This window comes from Larus michahellis, chromosome 4, assembly GCF_964199755.1.
Source record: "Larus michahellis chromosome 4, bLarMic1.1, whole genome shotgun sequence".
Taxonomy (NCBI): Eukaryota; Metazoa; Chordata; class Aves; order Charadriiformes; family Laridae; genus Larus; species Larus michahellis.
Window position 1 is genome coordinate 47879916 of NC_133899.1, and position 18139 is coordinate 47898054.

The following is an 18139-nucleotide window of genomic DNA, read 5'->3' on the forward strand; positions in this document are numbered from 1 at the left end:
TAACATGGAGTCCCCTATGGAGCTGAGTCCGTCATTCCACAAGGCTGTAAAGTGGAGTGCACAAAAACAGTGCAACTGTGTGATGCAAAATACTGAACAATACAACCTATCTGCCTCTTCAGATTATTCCAGGTAATTTTGAAGGGTTAAATTTTTACTAGCTCTTTTCCATCTGGATCACTTAGCTGCTCTTTTGCAATTAGCTTGCACCTGGCTTAAACTTGGGTGCTTGTACTCAGTGGGAATGGAGAGAAACGTGGCTGTGTTTGCTCCTGATTTGGATCAGGTTTGAATTTCTGGTTGTTTTTGGGGGGGAGGGGAAGGAAGATAAAAGTTTAGGAGGAAAGAGTAGCAGAAGACAATTGGATTATGGAAGTAGGGAAGTTTAAGAGACAGAAAAGGGATGCGGTAATGTGGGCAGGTTGAAGGAGGCTTCTGGGCAGCAGGTGTGAGATGGGAGACTGCCTTGTTCTCTCTTTTCCTACATCTATCCAGTCCCTCTTGCTCGCAAGTCCCACTTCTCTGTAGTGGCTCACCCATGAAGCAAGTTGTGTCTTGCAGGTTCTTTTCTGCTGCCTGTCCTTTTTCTTAGAAAAAAAGGGACTTGCAAGTTTGAGAGGCCTGAGACTGACCTGTTTGCACAGTGTTTTACTCTTTTACTCCCTGTGTTGCTGCCCTTTCCTTCTGTTGTATTCTACGAGCATCCAATGCTTCCGCAAACCATTCCTTGGCTCTTCAGGTTGGATACCTAGGAACAGAGGTTTCTGGCTTGAGACTCTGGCTGTCTGAGATCTATAAAATGGAGCTGATGAAAGCATTCACAGCAGTAAGATGTGAAGACAAATGAATCTGTGTTTATGGACTGCTTGACTGTTATGGTGATGAATACCATATAATAGTGTTACATTCAGTTCAGGACTCTGTGCTGCAAGTAATGTGGGGATTGTGTGGTGTTATGAAGTTCAAAAAGGGTCTGTTAAAAGCTGTGCAGGTGAATTTAATTCTGGGATTTCATTAAAGCTTTTTAAACTTGTTTATAATAGATTTTAAATGTCCCGTGTAATCAATAGCAGCTGGATTTATTTTCTTCTGAAGCATGCTGCATAAGATACTATCTTTCCCAGATTGTTGCTCAGTTCTGTGTACCAGAAAGCAGCCCTTTTAAATTCACACCTGTAAAAGTAAATCTACTAAAATCTTCCAGGTTCTGTAACGCTAGACCTGGTCCCTTGTTTCCCTTTGATGGAGAGAGAGCTGCTGTTGGGGAGTCACAGTGTATTTCTCAGCATGCTGTTCGCTGCTGCCTTTGTGGTTAACCTGTTCCTCATGGACCATTCAGTGGTGTCTCATTTTTTACACTGACGCATTCCCTGCTCTGTTGGGGAATGTGTGTGTATATTTGTATATACTACAATATTATTTTTTCCTTGGAGTTGTCCCATAGCATCTGCCTCCTATTTCTGCTCCTTCAAGAAGAAGAGATCCAAGTCTTGCCTAAGACTGCGCTTGCAGCCTCTTTCAGCCTCTTTTCACCCATTCCCTGGTGAATGAGAGTGTTGAGTAAAGGCCACAGGTCTGCACATGAAAAACACAGGGAACATGAGTTGAGATCCATGTTAATTTCCCCCCGGAAACTGCCTCTCTGTAATTACAGTTCCAACATCCTCCAGAAGAAAAGGGCCCTGTCCCCCCTGCAGCCCCCCTGGCAAATTCGATGCTCCTTGCAGCAGGGAAACCAGGCGTGGAGCGGAGCAGGTCAGCTGGGGCCTGAGAACGCTCCCCTTCTGTGTCTTCGTTGCAGGAGGGGGTTGGAGGCTGTTCCTCTCCTCAACCCCCTTCTTACCGCTTCCCCCAGATCTCCCAAGTAAATACAATTTTATTTTATTATATTGCTGCCGATCTGCTGTTGTTTTTCATACAAAAAAGGTGGAAGGGGCAAGAAGAAACGAAAGAGTCTGGCGACAGGAAGACATGAATTGCTGAAGAATGACACTGGCAGGGACTATTGTTCATTTTAACGCTGGAGCAGGAGCAGAGAGAAACGTTCACACGCCATTCTTGGGCATCCTGCTGGGCAGGCTAGGAAAGGGGCATTCCAGCTGGTCATGAGATTTGGCCAGACAGATTGAATTGGGCTGAATAGAGTTCTTGCCGTTTTTTATTATTATTTTTTTTTCGTATAAAGAAACCCACTGATTAATTGCAGTGGAACCTGATTAAAGGGAGAGTCTGAAACCCACATAGACATTACAGGCATAAAGCTGTCATCCTACCAGCATGTGATAACTGGGCCTTAACCCTTTACAAGGCTCATGGGGGAGGGGGATGCTCACCGGAGTCAGCACTGCCCAGTCTGTGTTTACATGTTTGTGTGAGAGAAGGCTTCTGTCATTTGGGGGAGTTGTGTGCACAGCAGGAGACCTGTAAACAGAGTGTATCTCATGAAAGGCAAGTGCCTGAAGAATGAAAATAAGATTTAGGACTATTTTGTTTGTGGAGGCGTTGTATGGGGACTTCCTCAAATGTTGCTGGCTATATTTTAATAGTTTTGCAGAATTTATCAGCCCTTGTCCATATCTCTCTCTCCTTCTGTGCAATTCTGAAAATGACAATAGGAAAAATTTGTGGGGATTGTTGCAAACAAACTTGGTAGAAATATGAATTCTGTTCTATGATTCTATGAATGCCCCTGCGGTGGATATCACATTAAAAAATAGGTAAGTATTTAAAAGAATGCTGTAACCTGTGTGAGAACAAAGCTGTGGTTCATCTGCACTTGGAGACTGATGCGGAGATTGAAAGTGGACAGACAACTTGGACATACATTATCTCAGCACTGATAGGATGGAATTTGAAGATGCTGAGAGACCCCTTTCTATGACTGAAATCTCTCATTTTTATTATATATTGGGGGGGGAAGTCCACGTTGTGATACTTCTGCTTTTCTTTAACCCATTTTTTTTACTCAGCTGATCTAGTGTCTGGACATGGTGGAATGCTTTCTGCTTATTCACTTGCTTCTTTACTATCATGTTTTTAGTTTGCTGCTTCTGTTGAGAAGCACAGATGATTTATTCAAACAGGCTCTTCGGGCTTTGAAAGGGGTCTCTGTGTTGCAGCGTGAGCAGACTGGGTGCAGGGGCAAACACTCTTGCCCCCCAGCAATGTTCAGCTTCAAGTGTGACATAGGAAAGGATGGCACTCCATCTTTTAGATCTCTAATGAGTATGGTCTCCAGTTGTTTTATCCTATTCTGTAGCATCCTGTGCACATGTGTACCCACTGACTCGGAACTCTTTCTTTAGAGAGGTGGAAAGAGTGGAGATACAGTTGGAACAAACAAAGGTCCTTTGTGGGCCCTGGGAAGATGGTAAAGGGATTGCTTTTTGCTATCTAAAGCTCCTCGTTCCTTCCAATTCACCTCTCCAAGTGAGAAGGAATTGTGGAGGCAATAGGAGCTTTCTGAGATGGAACTTGCTGATCTTCCTTTTTCTTGTCCTGCATCTCTGGTCACCTCCATCAGAAGCTACCAATTCAGGTTGTGCCCTCACCGGCTTGGCTTCACAGGAAGCAACTGTCAAATGGGGGAGTCTTCATGCTCAGCTCCTTCCTACTGGGAAAAGGAGATGGAAAAAAAAAGTCAAAATGGGAGTATCTTTAAACTCTCTCTGCATAGACATTTGTGTTAGTTTGAGTGTTTGAGTATTCAAGGGAAGAAGGGCATTGTGCTAAGTCCCTACAATTCATCAGTAAAATGGACACCAGCATGAACAGACAGGATCTTGCATCCTCTTCATGAAAAGAGAGCCTGCTGCAAGAGCTGCTCCTGCAGGCAGCTATGTACCACTCCCTCCTAGAACATGGGATCTGTCGAGATCCCAGCTAGGGAGACTGGAAATATCAGTCTGCTCTTAGCTGACCAAGGATGAGAGTTAAGTTTCATGGTAACTCAGCATTGACACAGCCAAGGAGTCAGGAATAACAGTTTCCTCGGATTCTTATTCTGTATTTTGAATGTGGAAAAAAGGAAGGTAGATGAGAACCACTGTAGCTGCAAAAAAACCCCAAGAGCAAATGGGACCTAAAAGCCTGCTGTTCACGCAGCTTAAGTGGGGGTTGGATGGGGGAGTTAGTTCTGCACAAAAATCTTCTTACTTGTTGCTCGCTTCCCATGTCTTACTTTTTGTGTCTGTTTCTTCTGTTTGTTTGTGGCTTCCCCTCCTTCCTCCCTGACACCTACTAGCCCTGCTGTAGTCCTTTCCTGCAGCTCTGTTAACGTTTAACAAATTTCCCTCCAGTTCCTATGTTTCTTTTGGCTGTAGCTCAAGGCAAACTCCCCAGATCCAAAACTAATTTAGGGCTCTGAGCAACAGTAGCATTTAAATGTTGGCTTTGTGCCATCAGGCGGGCAGCCTCTTCACTGAGAAGAAATCTAATTCCAGTGTTTATTAGATCAACGGTGGCCTCAAGGCTGGACTTCCTTTAATGTTGGCCTTTTAATAATTGTAAGGCTAATACAGGAACTTGGGACCCCCAGGAGGGGCTCGGAAGCCTGGCTCTGACCCTCTTTTTGGGAAGCAGGACTTGGATCTGACTTAATTTGGGTCAGGGAGCGTAGGGGAGCAGGCTGGTGAAGTGGAGCAGGAGGTGTTATTTTGACTTCCCAAGCATTGTGTGTAAATCCTTCCACATTTGTGCAATAGTGACTTTGATTTCCTGCAAGTTTATTTTAATGAGCTCTCTGGGGTAAGGACCTACGTAGGGCAGGGCAAATTGTGCCCTGGTTAAGAAGTGGACTGGGACTGTGTAGCATCTGTGTTAATTTCTCAGTTTGGCCACAAGCTCTTTGTGAAAGTTGCCTAGGGCTCAGGTTTCCAAGCATGAAGAGTGGCTGCAGTGGGAGGTATGAACACTTTGTAATACCACAGTCAGGTCTAAATCTCTTTTGCCAGATGTGTAATGGTAGTTAAGTGTCTGATTTTCCACTGATTTTAAATGACTTAGGCACCCAAATACTCTCACAGATCTGTGCTGTTGGGTTTCCATTTTCTGCTTCTGAATTGAAGATAATACTTCCCAGCTTTTAAGAGGTGTTGAAATTGTTCATTAGTAGAAAAAGGCACTCTGACACTATAGTAGCGGAGGCCACACACATACCTACAAAGATGTGTTTCCATAATTAGGCCATTTTGCTTTTTGTGCATCTTCCTCCCCCTGCCTCAGTGCTGTTGCTGATTGCATTGAAGGTGAAACCCAATGTGAGCAGTATGAAACTGGCTGTAAGGGATCCTCTCGTGCTTTCACTATTGCGGTTAATTTTTTCTGGGGTGTGAGTATGAATGAACTGTGGAGCTTGCGGGTTTGTAGAGGCAGCACCTGAGACTTCCAGTTGAAGCAGAGGAAGAATTTTGTGACTGCTTTCTAAGTGTGGCAAAGGTGTCTGAAGTCCAGGTGCTGTAGGAGGTGTAGGTCAGTGCTTCATGAGCTGCCTAGAAAGCAAACAAATGCAGGTGGGCTGAATAGGGGCTGATGTACAGCACAACTGTCCTGCAGTAATCCCAACACTGATGGTCTTGTTTTTCCTGTTGGCAGTTCTCTTGGAAAGAACTTATCCCATCTGAGCCCGTAAAACGTATTTGCGTTAAGCTTGTGTTTTTGAGTGCACGTGTATATGTGTGTGTGTGTATACATATATAAAAAAATATAAATATAAAAATGTTACTGGTAAAGGTTTCTTTTTTACTTTTAAGTTAATCCAGTTCTCTGGTAGGCAGCACAGTTGCAGTGGTGTCTCTGTGGTTGTGTGGTACCTCTCTCTTTGCCAGGCCCAACCCTGTTCTTCCAGCTCAGTCTGGCCAGTTAATAATTGCCCCTTTGCTGCTCATCCTCTTAGGGCAACATAATATCATGTGTGGGGTTATTTTTTAGACAACGATGTACAGAACAACTCTCTTTGTCCCAAGATAGCTCTGTTTATCTTGTGGTTTGTGCTTTTGAAGTCCTCCTGCCTGTGGGATTGCAAAAACGAGCTTCTGCCTCCATATTGCCACAAAACCACACTGTGTATCCTATCCCTTCCCTGGAGAACTCCTCTGCTAAGCAGAGCTGTTGTGGTTGGCTTCCCAGTCTCTTGTGTGGCAGAGAGCTGGAAAGCTACAAAGCTCAGATGCTCCACCGCTAACATGATGGCCTCTTTATAGAAGACCAAAATAAACTCCTTAAAATGACCCTGTAAGAGAACAGTCTCTGTCTTGTCCAGGAACCTGGCCCTTTCTGTATCATGCCATAATGATGGGAAGAATCTGACTGCAGCCCACAAAAGCCAAAATGGGCTTTTTTGGAGGCAGAACTCGTCTCCTTGCACTATGTGCCTGGACAACTGCAGTCCAGCTAGAACATTAGGTTCCCTGAAAAGGACGACTTTACAATGCTTTCGGTTTTGTCTCCTGGAAAGAAGTGTATGACTATCCATGTTCATGTATTCTGGGACTGATCAAGACAGAGGAACTTGGCTTTTGTCTTGAATAAGTTAAATGAACAAAAGGATATTCCGGGTTCTAGTTTGGAGAAAAGTTGGGCATGTGTTCTGAAGGGCCGAATGTCCTTGCAGCTTGTCCAGTGCCTGGAGCATCTGAAAGATGAAAGAGACTGGCTGATAATTTCCTGTGGGACAAACTTACTTAGCATATTTCAGGGTGAAACCTTGAAGGTCCAGTCAAAAATGACTTCTGAATGTGTTGTGAGCAAGGTTATGGGTGCTTTGTAAATCCAGAGAGCACTGGACAAGCACTGATGCAGTGACTGACAGAGATCATAAGTGGTGTGGGAGAGGGAGCTAAAGCTCAAGAAGCTTCTGACTCTAAAGAGAAAGGAGGCAATTTCTTAGAGAATCTGTGGTAAGGAGGTGGCTGGATAGGATCCTTTTTGTTCCGAATTTTCCTTAAATACTTTTTCCAGGTTTTAATCCTTGCAACGCAGATTGAAAAATACCACTTTTAGTTCTTCTTGGTTCCCTGAAGCCTCTGAGCACTACTTTTCGAGCAAAGGTGGCTGTAGTGCTTCTTCCTTTTAAGCGTTGTCTTTTTACCACTCCATTTTCCTAGCCTTCTTTCCCCCCACCCCAAGACAGCTTAGCTTCTTCTGAAGTTGCAACTAAACAGGTGCAGTTTATAGACAGTAGATTAAAATTAATTGGCATTAATTTCAGTTTTCCTTAATGCTGTGACCCCTGATTCTTCAGTAGCATCTCCCAGAGCTGGGGACCATTACTGTTCAAGAGTATATGCAGACAGGAAGGTGTATAGCTATCCTATACAAAACTGAAAATCAAGTGGGGTTTTGTTTGCTAGTTTTTTCGCTTGGGTCAGGTTGAGTTAGTCCATGCACAGTGAGATGACAACTATGTCTTTCTCAGCTGTTAAGTAAGGGATTTGGTGAATTCCCAAAGATGCTTGCTCGCAGCTTGGAAGAGGACACGACAGAAACGAGAGCGGAAAGAGAATGAATGTTGGAAAAGTACTGAAAGTTTGTTTGCCTTAAAAGCTAATACTTGCGTTATTTAAACTAAGGGATTTGAAGTAGAAGAGGGAGGAATGCACGTATGCAAATTAAACTTTTATTTTCTCGTATTGCTGTTATGAGTGACAGATGCCAAGCTGTTTTTCATTAGGTGTTGTAGGCTTCTTGCATTCTTCTCCATTCAGTGAAGGGGGAGGATTGCAAAGCTTCAGAATTTCTGAAATAGCTCTGAGTTCTGATTCTTCCAGGTCGTTTCCCAGAAGTGACAGAGCATACCCTTGCTGTGACTTTAGTAAACCTTGGATGCTCCTGTAGCTCAGGTAATGTAAGGCTCGTTGTAGGATAAAATTGCTTCTGTTGCTTTTGTTGACTTTTGCAGGTGGATTGCATCTCTGCTTTTGTGATCTACTGTCATCAAACCCCAAGTTAATTAGTTTAGAGCTGACTTGTGTAGAATGACGGTACACTTTAGGGACAGCAGCGATTGAAGCAAACCTTTCACAAAACACTCTCTGTAGCAGCAAGAGCAGGGGTCTGTTCCTAGGGACTTGGTGAGAGCCTGCTTTGGCCAAATTCTTCCTTCTGAAGGCTGTAAGTAGGCAGCATTTGATTAAAGTGGTGCTTTGCCTGTAGGGGAGTATGTACACTTTGGTTGTCCAAAATTTTAAAAACATGGATATGGATCTCATAGTTGCCCCAGATTTACACATCAGCTGCTGTCAAAGAAATATCCTCTAAGATGCATATGAATAGAAGCTGCTTAGGTGTTTCCTTTTGGACCATTCCTTGTATTCTCCAACAAATGCCAATAGGGTTCTTATGCCTCTGTGCCTCTTTCCCTTTGTTTCCTCATTTGAATTTATATGCAGAAGAGCAGAATGAGAGAAATCCCTCTGTCTGTGGAGTAATGGAAAAGTTAAAGGAAAGCTTATGGAAGTTAAAATACCAATGTTTTCTGTCCTCTAACTGCAAAAACAAACTCCAGTGATTTGCTAGTCCTCATCAATGTCTGTAGCTTATCTCCATGGACTTTGGTATAGTAGAAGGATTTCTGAGTGCTTAGCAAGCTTTGTTCACAAGAACTTTATGCTAGTGAAATTTTGGCAACTGGAGTACGTGAAATACATCAGAAGTACCTTTTTCCTATGGATTATCTCTTTAAAACAGCAGGTTGCCTCTTTAGCTGGCACTTACCAATTGTCTGGTATTGTGAATGTCTCCTGGTAACATTTCTGCTGTTGTGCCATTACTTTCTAAATTTGAGTGTCTACTGTACTGTATGATTCATGACAAATGAGCAGTAAATGGTTCACAACCCTTATGGGACAGGAAAGGATAGAGGTTGTTAGTGTGTGGTTTTAAAAAAAAAAAAAAAAGCGAAAGAAATGGAAAGTTATGTGTTTCATGTTGCTGAGGTGACTAATTCTTGCAAAGCATGATGTAGGCTTAAGGTAGTATTTTAAAGTGTCTAGTGTGTGTGTATTCTGAAAGGGTTTGAGTCACGTAGTTCTGCCTGCCAGGCCCTGGTGGTCCGGCTAACCATTCCCGCACTGTTCTAGAGCAGATGATGGTATTTCTGAATGATGTTATGCAGCAGCAACCTTTTATTATTCTGTTCATTTCTGAGTGGTATTTCATTTCTGTTTAATGTGCTTGAGTGGAATAGTCCTGCATGACAAGTAATTTAGTGCTGTGGCTGAGCACTTTATATCTGTCCCTTGGGTTCTTCATTGTAGTTCTCTATTCACACGCAGTTACTTAGGAGCTTGCAGCTATGTAAGGAAATGCCACTCCAGGCTAAAATCAGCAGAGTGTGTTTCTTGATGGCATCCTTCAGGTATCACTCTGCACTTCATGATACAATATGGATGAAAAGCTCTCCGCTTAAGAGCGAAAATCTACAGATAATGAAATGCCAAGGCTGAAGGTGTGCTTTTAATAGTAACAGAAAGAAATTTTACAAGGTGGGAAGCATAATGCTCTTGCTCCTTGGAATCCCAAGTTTATATGTAGGAAAAATGAATTATTCCACAGCGAAAATGTAAATACATGAGTTTAAAAGGATTTCGGAGGCTGAATCTCTTCCCTAAGCGCCTTGGAGGTGAGAAGCAGAATGTCAGAGATGGTATACTGCAGGTCATGACTTTATGGTCTGTTTTACAAAGGAACTGTGAAGGTGAAAACAGATGCTCCCACTATCTAGGTGTTTGAACACCCTTGTAGAGAGAATGGGAGAACTGTAATTTTAAATTGCGATCTTTTGAAAGGCTCAAAGCTCTTTCTAAAAGGTGTCTACTTGTATTGACATTGGAAGTGACACCTGAAGCAGGCTGATACAGTGCTTGGTTTCTTGAATGGCAGCAGTGAAATGCAGCCGTGTGGAGCTACAGAACAAAACCTGCATTTTAAAGTCCTCTGCCAGCTGCCAATGTTTGACGGAACCTTGTAGTTAGGGAACGTGGGACATTTGCCACTTAATGGCAAGTAAGTAAGCAAAAAGCATCACAGTATGGTCACATTTCAGCCCAAAGATCTGGAAACTAGAGTCAAGATGTCTTACCAGGTTTTTACAAAGTAGTTACCAGGACAGAGCCTCATAAGAATCTGAAGAGAGGGCAGGAGAAAAAGTAACTCAGATACAACTTTCTCCTGTCTGGTCTTGACTGATAGAATTCTTCAGTCGTTTAGAAATAGTTGTCATCTACCTGATTCTTCTTTCCTGCTTTTGTATGGGGACTTTGGACTGAGATTTTGATGTGTTTGACATGCTTTGGTGGTTGGAAGGTTCCTGTTTCTATACTGGGACTTCATGGGTTGTCCACCATAAGCTATTTCCATAGGCAACTGAGAGGTTGCTCAAGAAACAGGATAATAAAAGTCCTGTTTAGAAAAAAAATATGCACAGAATTGACGGTCGTTGCCTTTTATCTGATTTCAAGAACTAAATAGTCAGCAGGGGGAAAAAAAGAAAGTGCCATGTTGGTTCAGGCTTCAAACAGAACCTGTTTGAAAGTCTCCAGGGAGCAGTGTGCCGTAACACAACTTTGATAAACATTTTGTTGCTGTGGTTAGAATATGTTGTTTAGATTCCCTGTATCAGCCTCAGTGTGGAACTCAATCTTATACCCCAGTTCTCTACAGGGACAAAGTTGTTTTGTTTTTTTTTCTCCGTGATGTGACACTTAAGCATATTTAGCCTACAGTAGTTTTTTGGCTGCCGTATTGTGTCATAACATAAACCAATGGCTAGCTTGTCTTTTATTGTTGCTCCTTGATTTCTCTAGGCATTGCTGCATCCCAGATTTTTCTTTTCGTTTGAGTATCTGTTTCAAATTATTTTCCACCAGATGCACTAGCTTTTAAAAAAAAAATTTTTTTTAAAATATTGAACCTAATTTCCTGCCCATAATTCTAATCTTCTGAGGTCCCTTCTGTATTATTTAATTTTCCTCTGTGGTGTTTGCAGAAGAGTATTTTCTGTTTTGGTATCATTTGCAGGCACCTTTAACATCATACTTATTGTCTCTTCCAGATCACTGGTGAAGCTATTTACTGGGACTGGATCTAACGCTGATCCTTGTGGTACCTACTACCCATCTCTATCCCCTACAGCTTGACTTGCTGCCATTTCTCATTATCTTTTGTTTATGGTCCTTCAGCTGATTTTTTTTGATCTGTGTGTGCTGGTAGACAAGCCAATTTGAATTAGTTTTTGAGTAGGATTTCACGGCAATAATACCGTCCCTTCAGCTGCACCTTCTGTCAAAGATGCCAGGTATATAGAAATACACATTAAACATTAAATGCTGATGTAATAGCAGTATCCCTACTTATGGGGGGGGAAAGTAATTTTGTCAAGTGCTGTAAAAGCTACAGATAGAGTTAGGACGAGTACCTAGAGACCTTGGTTATAGTCACATTATTTATTGCAAGGTGTTCCTTTATGGCTTGAAGGATTTGGGAGAAAGAACTGTAACAATTGCTTCTTGATCCTTGAGTCTTTTTATGTTCAAATCAAATCCTTCTTCAGTATTTCTTTTTCACTGCTTCTTTCTAGAAATGCTTTCCTGTTCCCTGAGTGCAGGCTGAGGTTTTCAGTGGGGTTGGTAGACTTTACTTGTGTGGGATCAGAATTGAGCCCCAGAAACTCAAATGTGTTTTTAAAGGTCTCGTATTTCTTGACCTATGCTTTCTGAAAATATGGCTTCTATTCCTGTCTCCCTCTATCTCATGCATATACCCATTGCACCAAACAGTAACTCAGTTTGCACTTTTGTTGCACCCTGTATTTTCTTTAGGTCCTAACTAGCAGATGCCCCGTGGAATTTCTCTTCCTTGTGCTTCCTGTTCCTTGTGGTCATATCAAGTGTAACGTTTTTCAGGTCTAACCTGCATAGTTGTGTAGTTTAATATGAGCACTGAAGGGCTGTTGTCCTTGATAGCGTGCCTCTCTATATAGAACTTTGTTCAGCCATGTGTTTAATTAAGAACCAGCTGGTTCAGGGCTGAGGTATACCTGCTTTTGCAAATTGAGAAAACTTTCATCCTTGCTCAGAAGCTGTCAAAGTAAAGACAATGCACAATTACAAAAAAGCTGTAACACCTTCAGTCTCTCTTTTCTGGTAGGTGTGGGATTTTTTTGGGGGCGTTTTGTTGTGTGGTTGAGGTTTTTTTTTTTTGGTTTTGTTTTTTGATAAATTATTATGTTGGGTTTTTTTTTAAAAAAAAAAAAAAACAACTTACCACCATCACATTCTTCCTTAAACAATACTGAAACAGTTATCATTAAAGCTTTGAAAACTTCTGGGTTGGTTGTCTTAGGTTAATTTTACTCTAGGCAGGCATCAAATACTTGGAGACCCTGTGGGTACCCAGTCAGAACTGCTTCAGGTACTTTCATAATGGGGGTAAAAAAGAAAAAGCCCTGTTAGCTTTTATCAGTGTGTGGTGCCCCTTCTGACATCAGGCTGTTGTGCTGCAATGTTGCCTTTGCTGTGTCTGCCAGCAGAGCTCTGGGCTTAAACAATGGTCAGCAAATCCTTCTTCTAAAGCTGGATTAACTGTACTTTCCTTCAGTGGAAACTGCTATTTGGGTAAGAGAGAGGAATCCAAAATTTTAATTTTCCCTCAAGATAGGCAAGCAAAGAAAGCTGAACTGCTTTGCTGTAGAAACACTCAGGGAAGTGCTAGATGAAGAAGGGAAATGTATCATCTGAACTACGTTTAAGGCCATCTAAAACGTCCGAGGTCTGCCCGCATCAAGGTGTGTATGTGATGGGAATGCAAAAGTGAGCCTGGCCTGAAAGTGGAGACAGAGAAAATGGTATCTGACACAGGCCTTCTAACAACAGATGTGCAACGTGTTAAGGAGGCTATTAAAGGCTACGCTGCAGAATTCACTAATTTAACTCCGAATCAACAATCAGATGCTCATGGGTTCTTAAAATACAAAAAAAACAAATGAAGCGCATCTGTTGAAGACAGGGCATAATATTCTGATACTTAGTCCAAATTTGTTCAAAAATGCTTTTGGTGATACCCTTCCACCTTTCTCTGGGGAAAAATATTACAGCCTTATGCCCATCACTATTAGAACTTTATTTGTCTCATTTGCCCTTTAATTCCATTATTCATATTCCAGATCTTCTACACAGTCCTGGATTTCTTCTTCTTTGTCACTGTAACTGTCAAATATTATACTGTATTTTCACACCCATTCAGTGTCCACTTAACACATTCCATCCTCTGCCAGAGATTCTTATATGGTAGGATTAAATTTATAAAAGCTGGTACTGTCATCTTTTTGGTTTTGCCTCTTGTAGTAATGAGTTTGCAGAAAGATCTCTGCCTTCCATTGAAGGTCTTCTGTAGGCCATGAAATGCGGAGTTAGGTGCCCCTCCGTGGAGGGGAAGGAACCCAGATCCATGTGTTACTCAGTCCTAGATTAGAACAGTGATTGTTCTTTCCAGAGGCTTCTGATTCTGAACTAAACAGTCTGCAACTGTAAATCATGCCAAATATTTTCATAGTTCTGAGTTTTCTAAACCTGTTGGTGCTATTTTCCTTGCAGTACAGAAGTACTAAATGGATAATAAGCCACGGTTGGCTGTGCTGCCCTGTGTTACAGATACATGCAGAATTGCGGGATGGCACAAGCAAACTGATCGCTGTGAATTTAATACCACTACTTTAAGAAACAACAGTAAGAAATTCTCTGTTAGGATGAAGGGAAAAAGATACAACTAACAGGATGGTGTGGAGTGGAAGAGTCTCTTATGTACTCAGTTCTTCTTACCTGGAAAGAAAGAAAATGTGGAAAGGCAGCATGTTGTTGACCATGGATGCCAGGATCTTTGGCAGTTGTTCATGCAGTATCCCTGGTCAACATCCATTTGAGCAAACTTCATCCATATTATGGGACCGTGACAAAACCCTGCTGTTGCTAGAATGCTGCCAGGGCCTGACAGAGCTGATGGACCCTGAAGAATAGGTACATGTTCATCTCAACATGAGGAAGAATTTTTTTACAGTAAGAACAATCATTCACTGGAACTACCTCCCCAGGGATGTGGTAGAGTCCCCATCGCTGGAGGTTTTCAAGATGCAACTGGGCAGGGTGCTAGATAACCTCATCTATGCTCCCTTTCCCACAAAAGGTTGGACGAGGTGATCTTTTGAGGTCACTCCCAACCTGCGTTGTTCTTATGATTCCATGTTGAAGCAACAGCCTGTAGAAGATTGAATTGCTACAAAATAGTGGCAAGAGCTGCCATCTGTCATTATTTTTACTGAAAATAGAATTAGCATCTCTCCTTTTGGAACAAAAAACATGCCATCAGGACTTAAAAGAAACGGTGTTTTCACTCTCCCCTAGCAATCTGCAGTTCCTAACAAAACAAAGGCTACGGAGTTCAGTTTGGTAATTATTCTGTATACTTAAGCTTCCTTTGTAATGTCAGTGTTTTTGTGAATCTGTGGCAAATACAGGGCTGTTATGTAATAGCTCTAAGGGTTGCAAGTGACCTCATCAGCAAAATGAAGCTTTGTATATTGCATTTTTCTTTACGGGCTATGTTATTTGGCCTAATGAAGAGTTGCCAAGGTGGGGGGGAAAGGAGAAGGGAAAAAAAAGGGGTGTGTGTGGAAGTGCAGAGTAACAACTTATTGTTTAAGCAACCCCGCCCGTCCCCCTCAAAAAAGATGTGCAGAAATAACAGGATGATTATTGATGTTTGCTTTTCAGCCAGAAACGACATAACTGTTTTGCCAATTTAGGCATAAAATTACAAAGATCCTAACGATCTTTTTAAGGGTGAGGGTGTGGGGGGGAAAAACCTACCCTCCCTCACGAGGCGATTCATTTGTCAGATAAACATGAAGATGGGAAGGGTATTTGGAAAGAATCTGAAGAAACTGAGTATACCACGCTAAATTTAAGGTGATGGCAGATGTTAGCTATGAGGCTTGTGTTTAGACTGACTTCCTGTTTTTAAAATCTGGAGGCTGTTTGTATAATACTTTGCTATGAAAACTGTTTGGTTACTGCATCCTGCTGTTGCATCTGGATGGAACCAAATTACAGACAATGAAGATGATTTTTTTTGTTGTTGTTGTTTGTACCCATGAGCAAGTGAGAGAGTAGGAAACTGTGTGGTGGTCTCATGGGGTTTCAAGAGAGGACAGGAAAGTTGAGTGATGTCAGCTCAGCACCTGGCAATGCCTCTGTTTAGCACTTTGTATTGTTTTGTATATACTGCATTGTTGAAATATGTCAGGCTTTTGCCTCATTAAAATATATCAGGTTTTTGCCTCCTGCATAAGTGAAATAATTTTTGAATATAGTAGGTTGGTAAAATGTCCAAGCCTGCAGTGTGGTAAAAAGTTTTAAGAAAAACAGTTGTCATGACTAAGCCCAGAGGTATCCCTTATTGTTCCTGCTCTTAGAAGAATGTGCAGAAGTGTAAGTAGATACGTGTGCTTTGATTGTTGGTCCAGTTGCCTGAATGGCAAGTGCTGACTTCCGTCCTTTTCCTGGACCCCTGACTAAGTGCGTTTGAAACGTGACACTGGAGGTTTATGTTCCACCCTAATGTGCGCTTGGTTAGTCTTCTGTCTCACATTCCCTATGTTTAATGAGAGCTCCACGTTAAAGAGTAAGTCATCTTCTCTTCATCTGGTGTGAGGCTTCTCACACCAAATGCACTATTTCTGCTTGTTTTTAGGGGAGTTGGGAAAACATGTTTCTCATCTTTATTCTTCCTGGCCCTCTACTGTTACAGATACAGTTACAGGGTTATGTCGCTGGAGCTCTGAGCCTTGGGAAATAATCATGGGGCATCAAGGGTGAAATACTATCCACACTGAAATAATTGAGAAAATTCCTGCTGTCTGCAAGGGGTCCCAGGTTTTATTCAACCTTTTCTTTTTATTGGATAAAGACTATTCATCCCAGATTGGTTCCTCCGTTTATAAGTTGGAATTAGTGTGCCCTCCGAACAGTAATGTGCTTTGCTTGTCCAAGTGTAAGACCAGTGTAAATTGTGGTTTATAAAATGCATTGTTATCATGACTAGAAGGTCACAAATACCCTAAAGGTCACAAATCACAAAGCATTAGACTCACAAAGGTTGTTGTTTGGACTAGTTAAGCAAAGTAGGCTTACATAATAGTACTACAATATAGGCTAGTGTGTATGAGACAGTGTTGGTATCTGGGTCATAACGTATCCTTCAGCTTCCAACAGTTTCTATAGCATGGTAAAAACACAAGCCAGAGATGGTCGAACATAGCAACTTTAATGAGGTGGGAAGAACAGATTTGGTACATGTGTATATATACATATAACGTTGATATTAGTAGCAACTTCTGAAGATAACTGTGTGTTTGACAATGCAGCAGATTGTTGCAGTTTGCAGATTGGGACAGCTGCACTGATTCTCCGCTGTTGCAGAGTTGTACCACCATGCTGCTATTGAGGAGCTAAAATAACTTGCTTTTACTTCTTTCCCTGAGTCTCTCATTTGTGCTTATCCAGAAACAAATTATTAAATATATTCCCCTAGTTTAAGAATTGGCTGCCTTGATGTTTGAATCTTTCCTGTTGGTGAAGCTACAGCAGACATGGTAAAGCATGGGCAAGAGTCAATAGTACTCTCATATTTTTCTTTTTCTAGGGGTAATGAGGAGGATGATGATCATCTTGGTGTACTCCAACAGGAAGGAATACTGGAGCTAAAAGTAGTTGGGATAAGTGCTTTGGGGTACTCTTGAGGAAAATGGTAGAAAAATTGCTTTGGAAAAGGTGATTTGAACAGCAACTACCTTGGGTACAATATACAGCTATTGCTGCCTTTCTAAATAGTGGTAGGCAACAACAGAAGGTGGTTTGTCCTGAATTTTCTGCGCTGCCAGTTTGAAGGAACCTGTTTGATTTTTGAGGAGGTTTGTGGTTCTTCTGAATTTCCTTGTGTTTATTTCTAATAGTTGAATATGTTGCATAGTTGCTGTGTTGCTTTTCCTTAGGGATGTCTGCTACTTTTTTTGCCTTCTGACTCTACATCACCCACTTGCTGTCTTTCTGAGTCAGCCTTTGCCCTGGCCATACCTGGTAAGTCCTTTGAGGATCTGACACCACTCTGCGCCCTTTCATTTGCCTTTCCTTCTTTCTGTTCCTTATTCACTGTCTGTTCTTCCTGCCTCTATCCATTGTTACACCAGATATTGGCCACGTTCTCTAGCATCTACAGCAGTGTCTTGAGAAGTACTTTTTATACTAAACCTCTTAACTTGTAGCGGAGATTGGGGAAACAATAAAAAGCTCATTGCACCCATGGCAGTCTGTGAAGGGAGGTACGGCAACCAATTTGGTTGTCCCAATTCAACAGCTTGTGGATGTGCTTGGAAAATAGTTTGTAGGAAGGCCTTGCAACTTGCAGTGTAGCAACGGCAGCAGGTAGCAGAGGCTGACAAAAACCTCTTCAGCCGATTTTGTTGCAGAAGAAACCATGGAATTGTTCCTCAAGGAAGAAGTGCATCCCCTCTAAACTTAGATCTTAAAATCTTAGCCTAACTTGCACAAGTGGATATCTTTGCTGAAGGGGATTCTACTGTTGAGAGAGCTTGCAGAACAGTTACAGAAAATTTCCCAGAAACTGCTTTTCTCAATTAGAATGGAAAATAATGAAATTACGAGGCTTTTTTCTTCTTCTTTTCTTCTTAGGATTTTGTGTTTAGGTTGCTACAGCGCATAGTTCATCACAGATATACTAGGTGTAACAGATGAGATCAAAAAGTCTGCAAATAGTTCAGGTTGTATATAACTACCACTTGGGGCAAGTGTCCGTCTGTACTTCTTTCCTTATGTTCTGTTGTTTAATCTGAGAGCTTTAGGTTTGTTTGAATTGCAGAAATAAGGAACCATGCAAAAAGAATCCAGCCACAGACTAGCGTGAGGGGATTGTTGATGGATAGAATAATCATTTGCTTAACAGTGATATTGATTATATAGATTGTCTAGATAACATCAGACAGTTCAGGCGTGACCTTTTCCCTTTTGAGAGGTGGGCTGTAGCCTGTTCTTTCTCAAGGCAGAGATTTATTAAGAGCCTGCGTCGAATATCA

The 18139-nt window shown here is 41.8% G+C and overlaps 1 protein-coding gene across 3 annotated transcripts in view; it reads left to right on the forward strand.

Annotated features, from left to right (window-relative positions):
- LRP4 (LDL receptor related protein 4) overlaps window positions 1-18139 on the forward strand; it is an 83444-nt gene that overhangs the window by 21567 nt on the left and 43738 nt on the right. The gene's annotated exons all lie outside the window — the stretch shown is intronic.